Here is a 23197-nt window from a genome sequence, read left to right as displayed (position 1 = left end):
AGGAAAAAGAAGGAAGAAGAACAAGACAGATAGTGTTTGCTCTTAAATGATCCCTTTGATGGCTGAACTTGCCTGTTTTTCTTTTCTCTTGGACTAGGGAAACAGACATATTTGGGGTTTAATATTAAATAATATTAAAGGTTTTTAACCTTTGTTGTAATTAATTTTATTAAATTATTCTTCATTCTTCAGAGAAAACTGTTTCACCCATACAGCCTTGACTGCTGGCACTTTTGGGGAATTAGACTACATAGTAATAAATCAAAGTGCAGAATTTCCAACCACAGGAACATGGAGTCCAGGCCAGTACCCTAGCAGGGCGGACAGTGGGGAGTTCTAGAAGGTAGTAGCCCCCAGTAGAACTGAGGGCAATGGAGGGGCGCCTGGGTGGCGCAGTCGGTTAAGCGTCCGACTTCAGCCAGGTCACGATCTCGCGGTCCGTGAGTTCGAGCCCCGCGTCAGGCTCTGGGCTGATGGCTCGGAGCCTGGAGCCTGTTTCCGATTCTGTGTCTCCCTCTCTCTCTGCCCCTCCCCCGTTCATGCTCTGTCTCTCTCTGTCCCAAAAATAAAAATAAACGTTGAAAAAAAAATATTAAAAAAAAAAAAAAAAAAAAAGAACTGAGGGCAATGGAGAGGATGCGGCACGAGGACCAGTTACCAAGATGAGGCTTCGGAGGGGGGGGCAGGGGGATGTGATATGAACCTTCTCCTTCACAAATCGCATAAAGAGAGTAAAAGTCGGTGAAATGGGAGAGGTTGCCACATAGATCACACTCAGTAGACACAAAGTATCCCTACTCACAACATGAAAGAAACCCCAGTTCCCACATTTGCCTCTCCCCTTCTTATCTTGGGTGCTTTCTTTCATTAGGAACAAACTTCCAATGTCAGAGAATTATCAGCTGTGTAGTCACTTAATCAAATAAGACAACAAATCAATCTAAGACCATTTTAACAGGTTAGTTCCTATTAAATCAGTAGATTAACACCAGTAATATACTGTATCTACATGAGCATCCACCTTAATTGAAGATGGCACAGAGCCACAGTTCCATAAGGCATTAACCTAATGTACATCAACTCAAATTTATGAATATATGTGAGGTTTCTTTGATGTTTCTGTATTTCCATATTGTTTCAATAGCCACAAGTGAAATGTTGTAGCTAAAGAATGTTTAAGATGCCTCTTTTACTGTAAGTTTCCAGTTGCCAGTTGAAGTCCCTACATTGACATTTAACTCTGACATTTACATTTCAAAGTATTCTGCCCTTGTTGATGTATAATTTGCATACAATAAGTTCTTAGCTCAAACTCTAATGTAGTCAAAAGGACAGTCAAATCACAGAACTTTCATAGACTCGTTTCTGTAAATAGCACACATATATTAATGTGCACCACACAGGTGATTATCATTTTGGGGGCTTCTTGGAACTCAAAGAGATTTTTATATTGAAGTCATCATCCTACCTAAGTATTCAGCAGAATTCATGAATAGAAGACTCATAGGGACAGAATGGTCTAGATATCAATGGTCACTAACCTCCGTCTCTCTGTACTCATTATTGAAAAAGATAGTCTTATTAGGAGACTGGACTCTCCTTTTGTTGCACATGACCAAAGCTTTGAACTGTTGAGAGGTAGCATCTGTGAAGGATAAGCTGGTGTTCAAAAAGCTTCGTGCAGTTTTTTTCTCTCTCATCCTATGCTAAAGTTGATGATTTAACAACTGTAAAGACCAACTTATCCATTTCCTGGAAAAATCCACTACCCAAAGTCATATAAAACAAATTTAGAGTAGAAAGTCCATTTAATCACTTCTCAAAGAAATATTTCGCTGGCAGAGAAAGCAACTTGATATTAGAAGTCTGCCTACTTAGGATTTCAGTAAGAACTGCACATACCCTCACGGGGTTGGGTAGATTATCCAGGTCCTCCTGTTGGCCCATTTGACCTCTCTTTCCTGGGCAACCTAAAGACAAGAGCCCTAAATGGTTTCCAAGCCTGGATTTCCACTTCTCCAAGCTACCCTTTCGGTTCTTTGAACCTCTAAGTATTTACCTGGAAAAGCCCCCACGGCTGTCTTACAAAGAAAGCTTCTCTGAATCAACCTTTTTTTTAAGAGTATCTGGTTTGTTGAGGACGTGGCACCTCCATCCACCACAATTTAGTGAGTTTAATCAACAATTATTGTTTTAAGTACCTTAGCAAATAGGATGACTATGACTTCCTTATAAGGCATTGTGATTTTTGCAATATCACTTTATTGATTATTTTTGAAACTTAAGCCCATTGTTAATGACACAGCCAGAAATTGTAAGTTGGCTCTTGGGTTCCTGTGCTTCTCAGTAACATAGCCATCTTGGGAATGCTACGTTATTAACTCTATTATGATTATTACCAGGCAAATGAAAGCTTTGTTTCTCCATGCTAAATCACAGAGTCAGAAAGAAAGAGTTGGTTTTTAAAATCACACTGTGCATGCTTAAGGTTGGGCCTTAAATCAAACCTGGTGTGTGTGTATGTATGTATGAGAGGTGGGGAGGGAGAGCGAGGGTGGAGGAGAGAGAAAGAGAGTAAGAGAGCGAGAGAGAGATGAGACATTACTACATTCTTGGAGGAATGCTGATCATCCTTTCCCCCCTAAAACCTAGGTTAGCTTTACCATGTCTCTGTAGTCACATTTTCAGTTCTTGCCTTTCCATTGCTACGAATCCTGGATGAGCAACTTTCTTCATTCCCACATCCTGGGAGCATACCTGCGACATACAATCAATACCTTCTTGGTCTAGATTCAATTCCCTCAAATCCCTTAGTCCCCAGGATATTCAACAAAGAACTGTTGAGCAAGGAACAATTGCTCACCAGCCCTCCAGGTCTTGCAGAAGGTATAGATCAGAGATCAAAGCTTTTTTTTCTCTTTTATCACCATAATTCAGTGCTAGTACATAGTGAGCACTCAATAAATATTGAGAGAAGCAAGGAAGGGGAATTTTGCAACTGATCTGGCAAAAAACAAACAAAAAACTGGGTGCTTACTTTTTATGGCATGGCATAAAGGGGTTGGTGGCTAGGAAATCCCAATGCCTAAGATCACTCAGAAGCAAGAATGCCATTTTATATATATGGGGGAGAGGGGAGATACTAACACACATGAAAGTGGCAATGATGATGATGATGGTGACAATGATAATATTTCTTACTTAAAATTTACTGATTTTTAACTGGAGGACTAAAAAATTGAGGAAAGAACACACTTTGATCTGGTTATAATAATATTACTTACAATCATTTACATGAACAACTTCTATCTAAGCCAGACTACTTTGCAATATGATAATGATAATAAACATTTTAATAGGTAAGCTTACTTTTATTATAATTTTATCCCACTAAAGTATTAATCTATATATACTTCTTCATAGCTGTCAGGTAGTAGAGTGATGTTTATTCAGAATATTGCTTAGGATTTTAAAAGAGTCAAAGAAAATATTGCATCTAGTCAAGGGAAAATATATTTCCCCCAGCTGTGGTGAATAAGCTGTTTTGCTCTTTTACTAATTATCCATATCCTCAAACCAGGTTGGATTATCTTCATAATCAGCCTTTGCAAACAAGTGCTATTTTGTTTTGATTACAGACAAGTTGATAGCTTAGAAATGTAACAATTTCTTATGAACAGTACATACAGGGATAAGCTGTATGTGTTTAGGGATACCTGATTTGCTTTTCCTGAAATTTACTAAGTTTTGTATCTTGGATATTCTTAAATTTTATAGACTATGCCTAAATGCGGCTTTTTCTTTATTTCTCATTTTTTGTCACACACTATATATATTTTTTTCACTGAAAACATTCACCTTTCAGTCTGGGCAATTGATGTCCATTGTTTCTTCAAACATTAACTCCTCTCTTTACTTCTGGGACTCCTAATATCAAGATGTTAGCTTTTATACTTATCACCTCCACATTACTTAACTTTCCTTTTATATTTTCTGTGTTGTTATCTTTACCTGTTCCCTTTTGGGAGAGTGCCTCCATCAAATCTCCAACGTATTCATTAATTCTGCTACTGTGCCAATTCTACTTTTTATCCTGTCTATTGTGCTCTTTATTTCAAGTCCTATACTATTTTACACATAATATTTCCGCCTGTTACTTTTCACATTTTCATACTGTTTCATATTGGTAATATCTTTCCTAAGCCATTTGAGTGTATTTATAATGCTTATTTTGAATCCTTGTCCCATCAGTTGTAAAATTTATTCTTTTGATGGACTCTAATGCAGTTTGCTGTTTTCTTTTAAAATAGCTGTGCTCCTCAGATATCTCCTTACTTTAACCTTTCAGTTAATATTCCTATTGGAGTACACATTGCTCTGTCCAGAAACATATGTGGGGGCAGACCAAAGGTCAAACTCCAGTCTAACTCAGACCTGATGCCCTTGGAGTGTTTGTGGGGCAGCGGACATGTGTGTGCCTAAAGGCGGAGTGCCATGGGCACCAGAAAAACATCTTAGTTTGTGTCACCAGTCCTGGAGGCTTGGGTGAGGAGTCAGGGGAAGAGAGGTGACTATCCAAGGCTATCAATCTCCACCTGCTTGTTTTTGAAACTCCTAACCAACATTTGGGTTGCCAAGATTTTACACTTGAGGACACTTGCATCTATGTGGATTCTGGGCACAATTGAGGCAAGATCGAGAATGCCCTGAACTAGGACCTTCATTCCCTCATGCAACCATTCAAAACAGCCCTCAGTCTTCCCAGGAATTTCTGACAGCTTCCTGTCTATCCTGATGTTTCTATTTCCACTGTTTTCACTGGCGTTGATCTTGGGGGAGTGATCTTGTGGTGCCTGATAGCATAGTGTCTTGATTGGAAGGGGTGATTAAAACTTATCTTACTTGGGGTGTCTGGGTGGCTCAGTTGGTTAAGTGGCTAACTTTGGCTCAGGTCATGATCTCACAGTTCGTGAGTTTGAGCCCCACATTGGGCTCTCTACTGTCAGCACAGAGCCTGCTTCAGATACTCTGTTCCCCTCTCTCTTTGCCCCTCCCCTGCTCATGCTTGCTTTCTCTCTCTCAAAAATAAGTAAACATTAAAAAAAAACTTACCTTACTCAAACTCCATACAAAATCATGCGTGGTGCTCCAGCGCTTCATAAACATTGTTAACATTTGGTGTAGGCTCACGGTGACAAGATGCTTCATTGCAATATGGAACTTTCAGGCAAGTAAATGGTATTCTATGATAAAATATATTATGGTTGTGAGATTGGAAATGATAAGTCAATACGTATCACCCAAAAATGTGGCCGTGTTTGTTTTATCTCTTCTATCTGAGACACATGATTGTGTTGTTTTTCTGATCCAGAAAGAGAAAATCCTTTAAGATAGCATCAGAGGCCCACCAAAATCTGGCTGGCAGAATTTGCTTTGGCTGCTCTGATACATAGCAGTGCTAACTTCTTGCTTGCTTTAGTCAAGGCTGCTAAATTTGTGTTTTAAAAACAGTCAACCATCAAATCCCAGTCCTTTAACACCACACAAGTTAACATTTCTCTCTCGTGTTATATGTCACCATAAAAATGCCCTGCTTCATACAGTCATTCAAGGACACAGGCTGATGGACCTTCCACTATGCCAACACATGGTGGGAGAAGAGAGAGAAAGGACATCTTAGATCTGCTCTGCTGCACCACTGCTGCTCAAAGCTCATTGGCTATAACTACTCAAATTGCCAGGTTTGCCCCCTATGGAGCCGGAATGTGTTGTTTTCCATATGCCTCAAAGGAGAGGATATTGGATATTGACGAGCTACCACATGTCCTCAATGCTGTGTCAAATGTGGTTATGATATAAGCTTAGTTTCCAAGATGATACACTACTCAGATTCTCCTCTTAGCTTTTTTATTCACTTTTTCACCCAGTGGATTTACTTCTTTCACATCCCTTATAAATATGTTTCCCAAGGTTCAATTTCCAGCCATATGCTACACTTCTTATGTACTATTTTTCTTGAAGATTTAAGAATCATCTATCATGGTGTCTCTCATAGTTCCTTAACTATAGAAGTCTAACAAATATTGAATTATTGATGAGCTAATTAAATATGAGCTCAAAGCTAAATGGTGATTTTAGAAATTCTATATTTGGTATGCATATTTAGTAATCTTTTAAACTTAATAGTATAAATCTTCAGCATTCTACCTCCTTTTCTCATATTTCTCCTCTTTTCAGTTTTTTTTCACCTTAACACCTTAACTTTACTATTAAAAAAAAAGTATTAACTGTATAATGAACTCTGGCCTTTGATAAACCAGAGTTTATAAGTAATAACAGCATGAGGATATTCAAATGATGAAAAAGTAAACAAGAAAGCAAAGTATTATTTTTTATTTCCTGCTTTTTAAAAAAAAATTTTTTTTAACGTTTATTTATTTTTGAGACAGAGAGAGACAGAGCATGAATGGGGGAGGGTCAGAGAGAGAGAGGGAGACACAGCATCTGAAACAGGCTCCCGACTCTGAGCTGTCAGCACAGAGCCCGATGCAGGGCTTGAACTCATGAACTGCAAGATCATGACCTGAGCCGAAGTCAGATGCTTAACTGACTGAGCCACCCAGGTGCCCCTTTATTTCCTGCTTTAAACCACTGAGTGACCATCTTCTTTATCAGTTGTCTCTAATGACTTTTACACAAATAATGCTAACTTCAGTGCCAGAATAATTTTGGAAACAGTATTTATTTTGTTTAGTATCTTCAATTGGAAGCTTTTTTAGAGTAGTGTTTTTCATAGGTAGGAGCAACGTTTAGGGCTAGATGACCAAAACTAATGTTTTAAAATATTGAAAGTCATTTGCATTAAAAGACTTTTATGTGAATATATAAGTAACTCAAAACACAAAATAGATTCATTTTAAAAAATCTATTGAACACAACTGTACTTAAGGCATCTTGTATAAATTCACTTTGAAATCTCTGACCATCAGGTAACAATGAATAGATTTCTAAAAATCTGTCTAATCCTCTTAGATGGATTTAAATTTGTACATTTCTCTGTGTGTACTATGTATGAATATATATAGACACATGTACATATATGTCTCTGTATCTATATATCTAAAGAGAGAGCAAGGCCGATGATCTGACTCTTGTTCCTGCTGTTTTGTCATTGGGTTCCATGGGCCAGGAAAACTTTTTCTTGCATTCATTTTTATTTGTTTAGTCCAAAAATATACCAAAGGGAAACTATGATTCCATATGGAATTAGAGGTATACTTTTTACTCTATGCCAAACATATTGATAAACAAGAGTCATAAATCAGATTTATTTTCAACTAAATTATACTGAGCCTCTACTATAACTGCCTGCTAGAGTGCTAAATGCTTTTTTGTATCTTTTATGTTTTATAAAGAGCCAGAAAACAGTACCATATATATAAAAATACTGTGTCTATTATGATTTTTTATAGATTTATTGGAGTATAACTAAAATAAAACAAACTGCACTTATTTAAAAAGTACAGTTTGTTAAGTATTGATGTATGTACACACTTGTGAACTCATCCCAACAACCCAGATAATGAAGATATCAATCAGCTCCAGAGTTACCTTGTGCCTTTGTCATCCTTTCTTCCCACAGCGATCGCATTACCACTCCGTCCCCCACCTGGGCAGCCAGTGATCTGCTTTGTCATTAGATTTGTTTTCATATTCTAACATGCTACATACATGGAATGATATAGTACAGATTCTCTTACGCCTGGCTTCTTACAATCATCACAATTATATGGAGACTCATTCCTGTTCCTGCGTGTATCTACAGTGTTCTATTTTAATGCAGAATAGTACATGTCCATGGTTTGGATATATCACAATGTGTTTATGTAGTCACCTGTTTGTAGACATTACAAGTAAAGCTGTTATGAACATTCAGGTTCAAGTATTTGTGCGCATTATGTTTTCATTTATCATGGGTGGATATGTACGAGTGGGATGACTGGGTCATATGATACGTATATGTTAATTTTTAAAGTAGGTGTCAAACTCTTTTCCAACATGGTCATATCATTTCAAATTCTCACTAATAGCGTATGAGGGTTCTGGTGGTTCTGCTTCCTTGCCAACACTTAGTACAATCAGCATTTTTAATTTTACTCACTCTAACAAGGGTGTAGTAGTATCTCATTGTGGGTTTAATTTATATTTTCTTAGTATCAATTAATGTTATGCATTTTTCATATGCATCTATGCAATTCTTTGAGGAAGCATATATTGAGATATTTTGCAAATCTGGATTTGGGAGGGTATGTACCTTCAAAAGCGTTTATACTTTTTTTGTTTTTGTAGTATTTTAGAAGTCTGAAATTATTTCTGAGTAAAAAAAGTAAAAAAGAAGAAAATTGTTATGAATATGGTCACAAGAATAATAAAAGTTAAATCATCTCTAAGAATATATTTGAATATACAAATATAATAAATATTTAAAGTATAAATATATACAATATAATATTAACTATCATATAATATTATATTAAATAATAGTTTAAACCCCAAATGATGCTGGCAAAGATCAAGAAGTGGAGAAGGACAGGTGTGAAGAAACAGAAACATAAAAAGCTTCCTATCTATTGAAGTGAACTGAGTCAAAAAAAAAGTTAGTTTCAGTCTTGACTTGCATAATTAGAGATCTGTTTTTTCAATGCAAGTACAAACAAGAAATGAAACCCATACAAATCACTGCAAAAGACAAAAGCAAAAGAACCAAATTCCTTATATCGAAAGACAAAGAGCACGGGGCTTGGCACCAACACATAAAAATAAAGAATTTAAAACAACAGAACAGACAAATCATACATAAAGATTCTTTGAGACACACAAAAAAAATGTTCATGACAAAATGTTAATGTGTAAGATGCAAACGTGTATTCAGAATGACCATAATTATGTTAAACACACACATATATATTCAGCATAGAAAAAGAACGAATGGGGCCACCTGGGTGGCTCAGTGGGTTAAGTATCCGACTTTGGCTCAGGTCTTGATCTCACCATTCGTGAGTTCGAGCCCCACGTCCGGCTCTGTGCTGACAGCTTAGAACCTGGAGCCTGCTTTGGATCCTGTGTCTCCCTCTCTCTCTGTCCCCCAGCCCCCTGCTTGTGCTCTGTTTTTCTCTCTCTCAAAAATAAGTAAACATTTTTTAAAAATTAAAAAAAAGACAAAAATGAATAGAGGTAAATACATCAAAGTAGTTGTCTTTGGGTGGTAAACTATGCATACTTTTTATTTTCTTAATTATAATTTATGTTTTTTCAAAGTTTTCTATAGTGAGCATGAATTACTTTTATGCCAAAAATAGGAGTTGTATTTTTAAAAAAGAAAAATATAGCTTTTCATCTCTCCCTGTTTCTAGAGCTAAACCTGATTAAATGGTGCATGAAATGGCATCAAGACCTTCTGCCTAACATTTTCCATGAAAAATGTAAGTCTGCCCCTCGGGCAACATTGCTGAGGTAACAAGTTTTATCACTTAAGTTGTTTTACCTGGAACACTATCCCTCACATCAATTTTAGTTTCATCTTGGGTATATGAAAGGTCATAGCAAGAAGTTACAGGAATAAACATTAATGTCAGTCAATTTTGATTAAAGTGGAGAACTTTCTCCCATTCCAGAGGACCTAAAAGAGAGGGAGTTTTTCCTTTAATTTTTCAATTGTTGTTTGTACTACTAGATGGTTTGGGATCACCTCCAGCAGTGTTCTATTTGACTTCGTGGATTCACAAAGGCAGCAGAGGGCAGAGATTAAGAGCATGGCCTCTGGAGAAAGGATCTAGACCTGAGTCCCAGTCCTTAAGCTAATAAATGTCTTTGTGCCTTAGTTCCCTCATCTGTGTGGGGACTACCTCACAATTATTTTGAGAATTTGATGGATTCATGTTTGTAACATGCTCTGAACAGTGCCTGAAACACAGTGAGTGTTATAGAAGTCTTAATTAAACAGACAAAATAGATAACTGAGTTGTAGTCTATGGCACTTCCATCTTCCACCAAGCTCTTGTCCCCTAGAGTAACATAAAGTACTATTTCTATATCTTGTCATACACAGAATTGTGAAACACATTGCATTTTTCCATTTTTCCATTGTGCTCCTGCTTCCTTTTGATCTCCTAGTCTTCTAGATACAGTGGTTTTCAACCCTTTCTTTATCTTCCATCACCTCCTCAAAAGCTACCTCTCCCCATGGGTCCTGCATCCTTGCAGTCCTATTTTCTACTTTCCAGAATCATGGCTGGGGATAATCTCCACACCAACTTCTTTTCGTGCTCTTCCTTTGCACAGAGTCTTTCTGGAGGTCATGCATCAATCCTATGGATCCAGAATGGTGTGACAAAGAACAGTTGTCAGAGGGACATTAAGCAAGTGTGCTGAGGAAAAGGAAATGGTGTTCAGAGCTCCTAGGAAGTCAGTAAATATTCTGGGTTTAGCAAAACTAATATGCAATTTTGAGGACTCTATAATATGCTCACGTGTATGTTCCAGTAGGGAGGGAAAAGTGTGCACCATTTCTCAAGCTTATTTGCCTTGCGGAAACTTTTATTTTCTCTCTATATTCCTGTTGACACCTGGAAGAGTTGGCAGAACACCGCTCTGAAAAATGCTGCATGCCTTTGCTGAAAGGAGTGGCACTCTGTGGTGGAAACACTCCACAGTCTTGTGGGGAAGAAATATTTCTGAAGACACCATTCAAATTACACCATTTTGGTGCAATTTGGTGGCCAGAATGGATTCATCATCAAAATTCTGAAAGTAATTTGATGTCCCTCATCCTGCCCCAGGCCTTCATATGTGTATTCATTCTACACATTTTTATGGGCAGCCCACTGCATAGCTAGATGAGCACCCCTGACTTTGTTTCCTTGGTCGGACCACAGAGCCTTACTGGACAGCTGAGAAGGACTATGTGATGACGATTGGAAAATATGGATCAGACATTCAGGTAAGGGACTTTACCCCCCACTTTATGGCACTAGGAAACAGAGCCAGACCCTAGGTGTGGATGGATTGTGAAGGAAGTAAACAGTCACGTGAATTCTGCTTGGTCCACTCTTTACAGTACACCATTCGAGTGTCCTTGGCAACATTCACTCGATCTTCAGTGTAAGAATGGTACAACTTAGAGTCCAACACGTTACATGAGCTGATAATAAAAACAGTGATGAAAATAGAAAATATTTACTACGTTAGGCACTTTACATATGTTAAATCTGCTTTTACTTTACTTGGAAGGCTAAGTATATTCCTGTCCCTGGTTGAAATGTCAGGCAGATACCTGAATTTTTGGAAACTTAACAAGAACATACGCCTTCTAATCCCATCTGGGCATAAGAATATTCTCAGTTTAATAATTAAAATGCTCAGTGCGGTGTAATAACTCATGTTCCAAGCTTTCTTCCAAGTTAGTCCTCCCTTCCTGTCCCAGCGTGGGCAACTCCTCACACCCTCACTTCAGAGATAGTCCGGGGCAGGAAAGCCCTGCTTGGCTGGCACAGATTGCACCTTTGGGGCTCCTGAGCTGGTGGACCCCTAGGGCTGAGTCCTTCTCTGGCAGAGCTCCTCAGAGACACTGCTGCTGGGGCCCTCACACTGTGAGGCTCACTGCGCCTTGCCCCAAGTGGTCATCATGATTCCTCCCTCCTGCCCTGGGACACCTGGGACTCCTTTGTGGTGTTCAAGGAATTAAAAAGGAAGCAATGAGACTGAGGTGGCTCTACTGTCTTGGTAGCCTGTGTAAACAAGCAGAAACTTAAACACGAGTCAATTCCTGTAAATGCACTCCTTTGAAGAAAACGAAATTTAAGAACAACCAATCACAAACAGCCAACTGGTTGCTCCTAAATAAGGCAACCACGTAAGCTACATTCAATCAGTTTCCTTGCTTTACTTCCAGGTTTGCTTTATAAAAGCCTTTTTCTCCCACCTCTTGTCCATGGAGTGCTCCATCCCTATCCACACTTGCTCTAATAAACTCTTGAAAATTGCAATGGGCCTCAGGTTACCCTGTAACACTGAGTATCAGATTGTCTTTCCAGATAGGGATTCTTCACATCCTTGGAGTTCACATTTTGTCCATGAGAAACAGCCGTGCTTTCTGGCAGTCAGCAATAGAAGTGTACTTCGCAAGCAGTTCAGCTCTCCTCCCTTGGCTCTGCTACCTCAGGCCTAACCAGCCACAGCCTCTCACATGACCTTCATGTGCTTCAACTCCAGGACACTCAAGTCAAGTCCTCCCAGTGTTTCTCTTGAAGGTCCCTTTCTCATGTAGGTGAGAAGGAACGTTACCCACTCTTCACTGTGGTGAGGATGCTCAGATCTCCAGCAACTGTCCCAAATAAATTCTCTCTTATTAAAAAATGTTTATTTACTTATTTTTAAGAGAGAGAGAGAGATAGAGCATGAGCAGGGAAAGGGCAGGGAGGGAGGGTGACAGAGGATCCGAAGCAGGCTCCTCACTTCAAGCAAAGAGCCTGAGGAGGGCCTCAAACTCACGAACCATGAGATCAAGACTTGAGTCAAAGTCGGATGCCCAACCAGCTGAGCCACCCAGGTGTCTCTAAATTCTCTTTAAAAACAATTATTTCTTTTGACCCATCCAAGCTCTCTTACATGCTTGGGGGTATGTATTGAGCTGAAGTTTGCAGTGGTTGATAACTCTTTTCGCAGGTACTGCATCAGTGGCCTATTGAATACCTTGCTACAAAATGTGGAGATATGTTGAACCTATGATTTAGTTCTCAGCCTTTGGGGATTCAGTGTAAAATGAGGTAGGGGGTCTCAATCTAACATCCCGGAATACAACCAGTGTCTGATTTCAAGTGATAGATGTTCTCTGATTTTTAATTAGAGACTAGTTACTGGAGTACAGTATAAGCATCACACAGCCAAGGATTTCTATCCTTTTAAAAAATACTATATCCCCAGCTCCTAGAACATTTTGAGCCTGACATACAGTGGCTCAACAAAGTTTTGTTAAACTTATGTATTATTTTACAGATAAGACAATTGAGGCTTAGAAAGGGTAAGTAACCTGTCCAAACTTAGTCACCTAGTAAACCATGGACCCATGGTTTGAATAATTGGTGACAGAAAGCAACTAACTAATGGTAATCAGGTATATTTTATTTAAGCTTTTCTTTTTTTTTTTTAAAGCTATTCTTTTATATATATTCTGTGACTTTATATAGAATTATTTGTATAGAGCCTTTAAATTCATCTTATTTTCATAGAAATCTTCTAGAATTTGATTACCCTGTATTTCAGAGATTCATGCTGGCTCATGGCCTATCAGACAACCTGACCTTGGATGGCTACACTGCCATCTGGTGTTGAATATATGAATTGCCTTTATTAAACACATTTAGGATAATGGCTTTTTTGAAACTTTATATCCATTAAGTCATTTAATTTTCACAACGACCCTGTACAATAGGTACTATTTGTTTTACCCATTTTATAGATGACTTATACACTGGCAGGACCAGGACTTGATCCCAGGCTGTCTAGCTCCAAACTTCAGTCTTTTATTACATTGTCATGTTTTTCTATAGAGGAGAACCAATTCACTCTATTTCAGTAATACTAGATGTTTTAGACCCTCTGCCTTCTCACACTTCTCCAACCTGATGTTGTAATTTTATGGGTTCATTATTATCTCCACCAGCCATATAGTTGATACTAGGGAGAAACTCAAAATCATTTTGTTATTTACTCATATAATTTTCTTTTCCTCATTTCTGAGTATTTTACCACCAATCCAAGTGAGGAAAGTTACAGTCTGGTATTTCACCAACCATAATGAAGCTTACTCTTCAACACCTATCATCTCTAGTTCAATAAACACTATGCAAGAGTTCACATGATATTGTTATAAAATAATGATCCACATGGAAATGTTTGCCTCATTACTTTATAGTTATTTCTCCTAAAGTTAATACTTCACTACCTGAATGGTTTGGAGGAGAACAGCTCTCCTTTGCTGAATCAGAAAATCTGATAATTGCATATCATTAATCTAATGTCATAGCACATTAAAAAAATGAGTAGGTCAAACATTCTTAGTGAGACCAACATTTAATGCCATGCCCATTATTTTCATAATGTTTACTATCTTTAAAATTCCTTGCAGTTTGCAGGGCACTTTCACATAGCTTTTTTTGTTTTGTTTTGTTTTTATTCTTGTAATTACAATTTGAAGTAAGTATTTGTACTCTCATTTACAGATGAGGAAGTTAAGACTTAGAAAGGTTTTTGTGACATGTCCAGGGACATAGTTAATAAGTAGCTGAGCTAGTGCTAGAACTCTGTCTGATTATAATCTGGAACCAGACCATTTAAAAGGCTTTCCTAATATCCATACTAATGTCAATTTCTAAATGATCTTTCTCTCCCAAGAGATACATCCATGAGAAAAGAATTTCAAGGTCAAATGCATTTGGGGAACACTGTCTATTAAGTTCCCCATTGGAAGAATCACAGACTTGTTATCATTTTTAAAGGCTATGAAGGACCCTTGCATTAATGAAGCACATTTAACTTTGTTTAATCTGGGCTTATTCCCAGATTTAATTAATCATTGAACTTTTTCCCCCAAGTAATTGGTAATAACAGACAAAAGACCTGCATTAACAACTGTTCAGCTTTAACTGAACAGTGTATTACCAACCATTCTAAAAGGCCCAATGCTCCATGTGGACAGGCCGTATTTTGGATGATTTTAGGAAAGATTAGAGCAAGACAGTAGTCGTGAAAGAACAGAAGTGTATGCTTTTGCTTTTTAGTTTTTAGTCAAAGGGACTTGCCTCATTATAAATGCCATGAAAGTAAGAACCATTTCTAAACATTTTTTGAGGCATATAGTGCAATCCCAAAAACGTATGTTCTGGAGAAGAGTGGCATTAATTTCTCACATCAGTTTTATTAATCATAAACATTTGTTTATCAGAAAATTGAAAACTTAAGCCTATTTTCTTACTTAATAAGGGGCATAGCACTGGGCAATTCTGATGCAGAAAGATCATTTACATAACTGCTATGTGTTTAAGGGACTTCTGACCATCATCACTTAATGAATTGACCAATGTCCCATACGTAGTTTTTTTTTTTTTTTAATTTTATTGGAGAGGGAGAGAGAGAGAGAGAGTGCATGCGTACAAGTGGGGGAGGGGCAGAGAGAGAAAGAAAGACAGAGAGAGAGAGCCCCAAGCAGGCTCTGCACTGTCAGTGTGGAGCCTGATGTGGGGCTCCAACTCACGAACCATGAAATCATGACTTGAGCCAAAATCAAGAGTGAGATGCTTAACTGACTGAGCCACCCAAGTGCCACACCCATATGTTGTTTTCTTAAAGGTCCACGTTAATGCCAATAATATATTAGAGGGGATTCAAATCTATTAGAAAATAAATTATCTCACAATTGGAAAAATAAACAATTATTTTCTACAGTACTTTTTGACTTAAAAATCAATTCTCTTTCCTTTTTTCCTCTCTTCTATTCTCTCATTCACCTGTTTATTGATCTAAATTTCTTATCTCAGAACTCTACAGTAAAGGAATTTCAAATGTCAGACAGAGTGGGTACAAATGGACAGACTGATGTATATCTTCAGTGCAACTAAAGCCCTGGCACATTTGGACAAGCACAGGTACAACCTGCCACACAGATACATATTAATTTAGCAGGCTCTCCTGCCCAGTGCCTCCACCAAAATGGAACGGAAAACTTAAATCTAAACTTGTATTATGCCACATTTCAGTCAGGTCTTTAAATGAGTATTCTTGGGGCGCCTGGGTGGCGCAGTCGGTTAAGCGTCCAACTTCAGCCAGGTTACGATCTCGCGGTCCGTGAGTTCAAGCCCCGCGTCAGGCTCTGGGCTGATGGCTCAGAGCCTGGAACCTGTTTCCGATTCTGTGTCTCCCTCTCTCTCTGCCCCTCCCCCCGTTCATGCTCTGTCTCTCTCTGTCCCAAAAATAAATAAACGTTGAAAAAAAATTTTTTTTAAAAATGAGTATTCTATGCTGGGTACTAGATTGTATTCTTGGCATCATGAATCTTCCATGAGTGATAACTCTGCTTGCAATAAAAGGTCAACAACAATTTTGAACAATTCAGTTTTTCTCCAAACATTTAATTCTTGCCTGCATGAGCACCTTCATGTATACAGACACACACAAACATAGAGTTTACTAAATTATTGCTCTTTCAAAACCTACTGTTTACTGGTAAGAGAATTTGAAAACCCAGTAGCCACATAGCAAATCTGAAAACAACTCATAAGCTACCAAATTATAGTAAACCTGGATTTAATCCTACAGATTGTTCCCTATTACTCTCATCCCTAAAGACCAGGAATTTCACATAGGTCTAATTGGTATACCTTTGTACTTTGTAAAGAGACACCCAGCCTATTGTAAACCGCCACACTTGAATTGCTTTCGTGGTGGAAATATTTACTAAAGGTCAAGTTGTATCATTCAAGCAAATAAATCCTAACAAGAGCAAAGGCTGAAATGTCTTAAGTGGCCTTCCACTTCCATGAACCTAAGAGGTATCTCTTCACCTGTTCTGTGGTATTGAGGAAATAATAATATCTTACCTTGGTGGTATGCTTCATAGTCTACCAAGCATTTTCCCATATATCATCTTATTGTTGCTTATCACAAAAAGCCTGGAAAGCAGGAAAAGCAGATATTATTTTGAGTTTTACCTAAAAGGCAACTGAAGTTGGAGGAAGGTGACCAGTTTGCCCAGGGAGATGTACTAGTGGAGGACAGGGCTGAGACCCACAGACCTCCCAGATTTTCATTCAGTTCTCTTCCCATAACCACACTGTGGTCAGAGTTGACATACAGACTGAATAAATAAAAGATAAGATTGAGTTATACTTCTTTAAAAAAAATTTTTTTTAATGTTTATTTATTTTTGAGAGAGACAGAGACAGAGCATGAGTCGGGGAGGGGCAGAGAGAGAGGGAGACACAGAATCCGAAGCAGGCTCCTGGCTCTTGAGCTGTCCGCACAGTGCCCAACGTGGGGCTCAATCCCATGGACTGTGGGATCATGACCTGAGCTGAAGCCGGACGCTTAACTGACTGAGCCACCCAGGTGCCCCAAGCTATACTTCTTGCATGAAGATTCCTGAAACCCAGTCAAGCTACCAGAATTTCTGTGCACTAAAATACTTTTGATTTGAAAAATATTTTTTTTCAGTAACTGCATAATGAATTACAAACACCAAATGATACTTCCTCAGGACTTCAGCCACTTGGCAAGGTTAGCAAATTAAAGTAATAAGCACTGAGAGAGCTAATCATTGAAAGATGGTTCTGTGAGACAAAAATGCCCAGAAGTTGGGCCACCTGAATTCCTTTTACAGCTATGTCACTGACTTACTGTGTTTCCTTTGGCAAACTCTCTGGAGGTCAACTTCCTTATCTATCATGAATAATAATACGTGCTCTGTTAATCTCCCCAGGCTCTTTAAGGAGCTTGGAAAAATAATTTACGATGAAGTTGAAAATAATGTCTCTATTCAAATGAAAGGCCTGTAGCTGAGTTACTTGACTAGAACTTCTTCTCTTTTTAAATCAGGTGAATAATAAATAGGCTTAGCATTTTAAAAATTGTGTATTTTATTTCTGGTAATATGTGCAACATTTCAGAAAAATACAAACAATTTTATATTCCTTTCTGATGTTCTAATGACTACCCCCATTTACTCTGATTTTGCTTGTGCTTTTCTTTTTAATAAAGGTGCCAATTGAAAGTGAAATGTATACTCAAGGAAATATTTAATGTCTTATCCATAGTTTGAGGAGAGTGAAGCAAGAGCCAAAAATTGGGCAGGCTTCAATCCAAACAGATTCTGTAGTAAACTGGCCTCTTCAAAGTGAAAACTGAAATGGAAAAGCTAGGAATCTGTTATCTGTGCAGTTTTGGCAATCAACTTCTTAGTAATGCAGTTAGGACAATGAGGTGAGGACACCATTCTCCTGTTTGTACTTAGTCATTATTTAAAAGCTGGCAAGATTCCAGAAAAGTATAACTTTTTTTTTTCTTTTAGAGAAAGAGAGAGAGAGAGAGAGAGAGAGAGAGAATCCCAAGTAGGCTCCAGACTTAGTGTGGAGCCTGATGGTGGAGCTTAATCCCACAACCCTGAGATCATGACCTGAGATGAATTCAAGAGTTGGACGCTCAACTGACTGAGCCATCCAGGTGCCCCAGCTTAATAACTTTTCACACGAATTGCAAAAGGCTGTTAGTGAAATAACTTGTTTTTATTGTAATACAGTTTGCTAAGCACTAGTTAGGTGCAAAAAAACACTATTCAACCTTCATATGCCTGTGCTAGAAAGCATTGAGGGTGTAGACAGTTTGTAAAACTTAGAAGTGATTTGATGCATAGAAATTGTCAAACCTAGAGATGTTTTAAGAAAGGAAAATGGTAAGTAATGGAATTAAATTTGTTAAGGAGGTTATGTAGCAGGATTTTAACACCAAGGAAAGTACTTTATTTTTTATTTTTTAAGCCATACTTATAGCTACTTTAAATTTTATTTACTTTAATTTTACTTTATTTTCCTTGCAGATTATTTTGATTTTTGCAATAAATATTCTGTCTCAATCTAAATTGGGTTAGATCAAAAAAATAAGTTGCTTATCATACAGACAGCAATGCGTTTAATTAGGAATTAAACTATATACCAAAACCCACACTTCTACTACCCCACACTGTATCTCTTTACAACTTTTGATCCCATAATTCCACCTCTTGTAATTTACTACAAGGAAATAATTTATCAGAAGAAAACAAGCTGTCAGGAAAGAAAAAGAAGGAATTTAAGGTGTCTATAATAACAGACATTTAAACAAATTAGGATAGATGAACTAACAGGCTATTTACATATTGTGAAAGAGACTTCCTATTAATGAAAAGTTCAGCTCTTACAATGTACCTACCCTTTCTTCCCAAACCACTCTAAAATGACAAGAAAGGGGGGGGGGCAACAACATAAAGAGAGTATGAATGGAAAGAACATCAGATGAGAGGTGTCAACAGATTTATGGAAAGAAAAAAGCCCAGCACATTGTGTTACTGGATTTAAAGAGCAGAGGCAACTGCACTTGAAGGCACTGCAGATGGGGACACCAAAGAAAAGCAAACCAGCCACTCCAGGAAGCAGGGAAGGGCTGGGGGCATATGGCTTAGTGGGAGGCAAGGATGGGATGGGGCTTGGGGGAAAGGCTGTGTGGAAGACAATGATGGATTTCTCTTCAACATCTGTTTCTCACCCTATCTTCTACAGGCTCACCCTTTCTCCTTCTTGGAAGAACACTGTGTCCTTCTCTGAGTGGGACCATGTGACTCAGAGGAGGACATGGGCACAGAATCTGGGAAACATAAAGCTAACACAGGAAAGCAAGGAGGCAGGCTTAGAGAAGGGGCTCACCCTGGAGCGACTCTGTTAATTGAGTTCTGCAATGCATGTGGTCAAGGGCAGCTTGAAGGCACAAAAAAGACTATTCAGAGAGCACTTTGGCTTTTAAAATGCTCAATTTAGTAAGGTTACAAATTCAAAATTCTTAAGCACTTAAGTTGACTTAAAGATAACAGTATCATATTTATAAAGCTAGTAAATTTTAATCCCATTTAGTAGCTTGGTTCATGAGACTTGTTTAAACTTTTTAAACTGCATTTTAAATGCTTTAAATGTGCGACACATATTCCAATCCAAGGTGCTCATATAATTCTTATAAATTTAATGTTAGATTTCAACTTGAAATCAAATTAAATCAATTACACATCTTAAAATTAGAATCATAAAGCTGATTTGTTAAGTCCAATTAGCCAAGTTTTCTTAAATACTACAGTTCCATAAAACTCAAAACTGCATTCTTTTTTAAAATTTCTTTTTTAATTGTTTTTAACATTTATTCATTTTTTGAGAGACAGAGAGAGACAGAACATGAGCAGGGAAGGAGCAGAAAGAGGGAGACACAGAATCCAAAGCAGGCTCCAGACTCCCAGCAGGATGGGATTCTTGCCTTCAACTTTGATTGGACTTACCGAGCACTGTTTATAGCTGCTATACTAAGTAAGCTATGACCTAAAGAAGGAAGAGGCTTTTAAGTACACTGCAACTCTTAAAATGAAAATACACATTACCTATTTTTTTCTGTCTACTCAAAGAAGTTATTTAAGCACAGAGACAGATGTGGGGCTTGAACTCACAAACTACAAGATCATGACCTGAGCTGTAGTCAGATGCTTAACTGACTGAGCCACCCAGGCGCCCCTTTAAAAAAATTTTTAAAGTTTATTTATTTATTTTTGAGAGGGAGAGAGAGAGAGGTGGGAGACAGAGAATCCCAAGCAGGCTCTGTACCATTAGTGCAGACTCCATGTGGGGCTTGAACTCAAACCATGAGATCATGACCTGAGCTGAAATCAAGAGCTGGTCTCTCAACTGACTGAGAGAGAGCATGTCTGTGCAAGTGAGGGAGGGACAGTGTTAGAGGGAGGGAGAATCTTAAGCAGGCTCCAACTCAGGGTGGAGCCCCACAGGAGACAGGATGGCAGGGTTCAATCTTACACCCACTGTGAGACTATGACCAAGCCAAAATTAAGAGCTGGATGGTCAACCAACTAAGCCACCCAGGTACCCCTGCAGGGATTCTTTAACACAAAAAAACATTGTTACTTTGATTCCCTAAATATTCCTCTACTTAATTCTGAGTCTTACCAAGGTTAAAAGATAAATAGTTCTTTCCCACTAAGGAAAAAACTACTACCTACCAATAAAATATTGAACTTACCATCCTATGTCATTTTTACGGCCATCTTCTCAGCTTGTTCAGTTTCCTTCTGTTCTGAGAAGACCTTGGACTAGGCAAGGATGGGATTCTTGCCTTCAACTTTGATGGGACTTAATGAGCACTGCTTATAGCTGCTATACTAAGAAAGTCATGACCTAAAGAAGGAAGAGGATTTTAAGTGTGCTGCAACTCTTAGAATGGAAACACAAATTATCTAATTTTTCTGTCTACTCAAAGAATTCTTTAAGTTGACCACTTCTATGTAATTGGCTATATGACTTGATGGGATTTTGAATTTCTTTGGCCCTTCTTCAAGTATAAATATCTCCCTGTCTAACTTTAAAAACTGAACTTTATGAACCCTTCATTCATTTTGAATTTTTCCTGACTGGTAAGACCACACAACTCTTAGGGATAGAAAGATGTCATTGGATTGACCTCTGAGTATCTGTCATTGTTTTTTTGTCTAGTTTTGTGGGCCCAACTTATAAAGTCATCCTACTGACAAGAAACAAGAAGGTGATATTCAAGGGGAAAACATGGAACTAATTAGTTATCTGTTACTTTGAAAATAATATTGAACTCTGCTTTATATATTCATTGGAAAATTAAAAAAACTCACAATACATATACTGAATGGGAACCAATGAAACAGTTTCAAGAAGACCAATTATTTTACAAGAAAAGGAACAATCAGAGCATTCTGCCTGGCTCAGCAATAAGCAGTATTTACACAACCACTAACTGTATGCACTGATTAATGATTTCACATTATTAGAGACAAGGAAGGTAGACTTTAGAAATTTAAATTCTTACTTACCATAACAAGAAGTCAATAGATAATATCTAAAATTGATAAAACACAGTTGTAGAAGATTATTATACAGAAATATGGGGGCGAATATCTGAAGAAAGGGCTGGAAAACTTATAAGGAGATGCCTTTAGACATTGAGACTTGGAGGCAGCTGGGTGTCTCAGTTGGTTAAGCGGCCAACTTCAGCTCAGATCATGATCTTATGGTTTGTGAGTTTGAATCTTGCATTGGGCTCTCTGCTGTCACCACAGAGTCTGCTTCAGATCCTTTGTCTCTCTCTCTCTCCCTTCCCAGCTCTCACACACACACAGCCTATTTCTATCAAAAATAAAACCAAAAAAAAAAAGAAAGCAATCAGTCAGTTAAGCATCCAATTTCAGCTCAGGTCATGATTTCGTGGTTTCTGGGTTCCAGCCCACGTTGGGCTATAGCCCACGTCGGGCTCTAGCCCACGTCAGGCTCTGTGCTGACAGCTCAGAGCCCGCCTGGATCCTGCTTTGGATTCTGTATCTCCCTCTCTCTCTGCCCCTCCCCAGCTCGTGCTCTGTCTGTCCCTCAAAAATACATAAACATTAAAAAAATAAAAAAGCCAAAAAAAAAAAAAAAAAAAAATGAGATTTGACTTGGGGTAGGGATGGGTAGAGGTCAGAGAAAAAGAGTAAGGAAAGTGAAGCTCTTTTGTTACATTTTAGTAACATTTGACCTAATATGTATTACTTTAATAATCTTAATTTTAAGTAAAATGCCAGATTTTAAAGTGACAATTATGACCATTATAAATACTACTGATCATGGGAAAATATCATGTAATATGGAGTAAAGAACCTAGGAAAAACATTTTATGTTTATGGTGCAATAATTACAATTATGTAAAGATACTTAAGAACAGTAACTGTAAGAGACCATGAAAAAATGAAAACACATATAGGGTAATAGAATAAAAGTGACTTAAAAATTTTTTACTTACTGTTATAATATTAGCTTGACATCACTTATTTTGAAAAATTATTAAAATTTACAGAATACCACGTTGAAATACACACTTTATTTGGGATTATGTCAGCATGGAAATCATCCCTGTCTCAACAGTTTATATTCCAATGTTATGAAATTCTTGAAGTCTCCTAAATTAAATTCTCCTACTCTACACCACCCCAAGCACATTCATGAAGTCGTCGCTGTTTTCCTATCTTACCCTTTAAATGTCTCTTCCTGCCCCAACTTTATTCTGCTTCTTTTATGACACAATAACACACCACCATCTACTTCCTCAGAAAATCTCCTACGATGCCAAGTGTTTTTTCATGGGATTTGCAAGGTTTTTTTTTTTTTTTTTTAATGTTTATTTTTGAGAGGGAGAGAGACAGAGTGTGAGCGGGGGGAGGGGCAGATTGAGAGGAAGACACAGAATCTGAAGCAGGCTCCAGGCTCTGAGCTGTCAGCGCAGAGAATGACATGGGGCTTGAATTCACAAACTGTGAGACCATGACCTGAGCTGAAGTTGGACGCTT

At 38.0% G+C, this 23197-nt stretch overlaps 1 long non-coding RNA gene across 1 annotated transcript; it reads right to left on the bottom strand.

Moving 5' to 3' along the window:
• Nucleotides 1-2468: 2468 nt before the first annotated feature.
• LOC116738333 lies at nucleotides 2469-21456 on the bottom strand. Its single transcript, XR_004344151.1, has 4 exons — nucleotides 20872-21456; nucleotides 16653-16724; nucleotides 5113-5243; nucleotides 2469-2757 (listed from the first exon to the last, which is right to left on the bottom strand). It is a non-coding gene; the product is annotated as an uncharacterized LOC116738333 (long non-coding RNA).
• Nucleotides 21457-23197: the final 1741 nt, after the last annotated feature.

The sequence above is a fragment of the Lynx canadensis genome, chromosome A1 (genome assembly GCF_007474595.2).
Source record: "Lynx canadensis isolate LIC74 chromosome A1, mLynCan4.pri.v2, whole genome shotgun sequence".
NCBI lineage: Eukaryota > Metazoa > Chordata > Mammalia > Carnivora > Felidae > Lynx > Lynx canadensis.
The sequence above is the reverse complement of the archived record's forward strand: the minus strand, read 5'-3'. Positions and strand labels throughout refer to the sequence as shown.